Source organism: Anomalospiza imberbis, unplaced genomic scaffold, assembly GCF_031753505.1.
Source record: "Anomalospiza imberbis isolate Cuckoo-Finch-1a 21T00152 unplaced genomic scaffold, ASM3175350v1 scaffold_99, whole genome shotgun sequence".
Taxonomy (NCBI): Eukaryota; Metazoa; Chordata; class Aves; order Passeriformes; family Viduidae; genus Anomalospiza; species Anomalospiza imberbis.
This window is the reverse complement of record NW_027100612.1, coordinates 7,501-10,000: the sequence shown is the minus strand read 5'-3', so window position 1 is coordinate 10,000 and position 2,500 is coordinate 7,501. Positions and strand designations below refer to the sequence as shown.

Here is a 2,500-nt window from a genome sequence, read left to right as displayed (position 1 = left end):
CGTCGTCAAACGCCGCGGGAAGGACCGAAAAAGGGGCCGCCGAGCCGGGCGGCGGTTTAAAGACTCGGGCGGCTCGGCGCGCCCCGCCGCGGCGGCGGCGGCGGCGGCGGCGGCGGCGGCGGGTGGCGGGCGGTGGCGTTGCGGCTCCATTGAGGGGTGGGGAGCTACTCCCGCCGATCCCCTGCGGTGGTGTCCGCGGCCACCGGTCGCGCCCGCCGTCGCGGCGGTCGTCCCCGCCGCGCGCGCGCGTGCGGGGGTAGTCGCGCCGCGCCGGGGAGGGGCGCCCTGCCCCCCCCTCTTCGCGGCCCGGCCTCGGCGGAGAGGCCGCGGCGCGCGCGGTCGGCCGCGGGGCCGACCCGCTGGGCTCGAAACGGGCGGCGCCGGCAGAGGGCGCGCGCTCTCTGCCCTTCCTCAGCCGCGGGGCGGCGGCCGCCGGGGCCCGCCGCGCGCTCTCTCTTCTGGGCCGCCGCGGCCGTCCCGCGCGGGCGGCGCCGCGCCTGGCGCGGCCGTGCCTCTCTCCCCTCGGCGGCCTTCGTCTCGAACGCACCGGCGGCGCCGGCCGCCGGCCGGCCGTCCGCCCGCCCGCCCGCCCGGGGCGAGCGCTCGGCGGTCCCTCCGCGGTCGGAGGCCGGCGAGCGCGGGCGGCCCCGCGCCGAGCGGCGGCGGCGCCGCTCGGCCGGTGTTCCCGCCGCCCGCGGGCACGGGACCCTCCCCGTGGCCCTTCGCGACCGCGCGCGGTCCGAGGGCAGGGGTGGCGGGCGGCCGCGGGGGCGCTTCCGCGCCCGCTCTCCAGGTGGCGAACGAGGAGAGCGGGCGTCGCCCCCCGGCTCAGCGCCGCACCGCCTTCCGCCGGGCGCGTGCTCGCGGAAGGGGGCCCCCGACGGTGCGGGTGGACGGCGGTTCCCGGGAAGTGCGGCCCGCCGCGGCGGCGGGTCCGCCCTCGGGCAGCCCTCGGGCGCTCGCCTTCCCCCGGCGGGCAGCGGTCCGGCGGGGGGGGGCGCGGCGCCCGGCGGCGGGGCGGCGGTCGTCGCGTGGCGTCTCGAGCGCAGCAAGGCCCCTGGGGAGAGAGAGTCGGCCGCGCGCGTGGGCGCGGCGGCGCTCCGCGAGAGCCGGCGCGGCGGCGGTTCCAGGGGGGAGGCAAGCGCGCGCGCGGGGTCCGAGGGCCGCGCGCCGGCGCGTGGCGCCGCGCCGGCGAGGCCGGGCGGGCCACCGCGCTCCCGCGGCGCGCGCCGCGCGGCCCTCCGCGCGGAGGGCCGGGCCGAGCCCGGGCGCCTGGGCCGCCTCCGAAGGACGGCACACGTAGGCGGCGCCTCCCCTCGCCGGGCGGGGGGAGGCGGTCGGGGGCGCGGGTCCCCCCGCCTCTCGGCCGGCCTTGGGAGCGTTCCGTGGGGTTCCTCCCGTGTTCTTCTCGCACGCGCCCCCTCCGGGGTTTTCCGCGTTGCTCGTACGGTCGGAGCCAGGCCCCGCGCGGGGCCTCGGCGCCAGAGAAAAAAAAGGGGGGCCGCTCCGGGCGAGAGCGGCTCCCGGCCCCCCCGCGCGCGCGGGGTCGGTGCCGAAAGCCAGACAACTCTTAGCGGTGGATCACTCGGCTCGTGCGTCGATGAAGAACGCAGCTAGCTGCGAGAATTAATGTGAATTGCAGGACACATTGATCATCGACACTTCGAACGCACTTGCGGCCCCGGGTTCCTCCCGGGGCTACGCCTGTCTGAGCGTCGCTTGACGATCAATCGCCGCCCGGGGGCCGCCCCGGCGGCGCGGCTGGGGTCGCTTCGCAGGCCCGTCGGCCGCGGCAGCGGTTGCCGCGCGAGGGCCTTCGTCCCCCTAAATGCAGACTCGGGGAGCGCTCCGTAGCTCCCCGCTCCCGGAGCGAGCCGCTGGGGCGGAGCTCGTCCTCGCCGGGGCCGCACCGCCTGGCGGTGGCGGCGGCCGGGGAGTCGGAGCGAGTGAGACGGCGCCGAAGGCGCCCCGCCGAGGGCCGAGGGACGAGGGCGAGAGGGGAGGCGAGGCGCGGGCCTCGCCTCCGGCCTCCCCCCCGCGCGGGCGGCTGTCTGCGGGTGGGTACCGTGCGCGGGTACCGTGCCGCTGCCGCCGCGCGCGGTGCGCGGGGGGCCGGGGGCGGGGGCGACCCCCGAGGCCGCTCCTTCCCCCGCCCCCTTCCGTCGCCGTCTCGGGGCGTCAAGGGCGCCGTCGCTTTCCTCGCTCTCTCCCCGCCGAGGCCGTCGCGCGCCGCCCGGCCGGTCTTCCCCCTCGGGGCCGTCTCTGCCGCGCTGCCTTCTTTCGGTTCTCGTCTCCGGGACGGGGGTCTCCTCCTCCTCCGCGTCTGTCTCGCCCGCTCTCGGTCGGTCGGACGCTCTCGCCGTCTCCGGCTCGCCGGCTGGCTCGCTCGCTCTCTCTTGTGTCTCCGGCGCGCTCTCTCTCTCTCTCTCTTCTCTCTCGCCGGCTTTTCCCCTGGCGCTCGCTCGGGCGCGAGGGGGGAGCGGGCGGGGGGGGGCGAGAG

At 80.0% G+C, this 2,500-nt stretch overlaps 1 non-coding gene across 1 annotated transcript; it reads left to right on the top strand.

The window, feature by feature from the left end:
* Positions 1 to 1,565: 1,565 nt before the first annotated feature.
* LOC137468039 (5.8S ribosomal RNA) lies at positions 1,566 to 1,718 on the top strand. Its single transcript, XR_010995705.1, has one exon. It is a non-coding gene; the product is annotated as a 5.8S ribosomal RNA (ribosomal RNA).
* Positions 1,719 to 2,500: the final 782 nt, after the last annotated feature.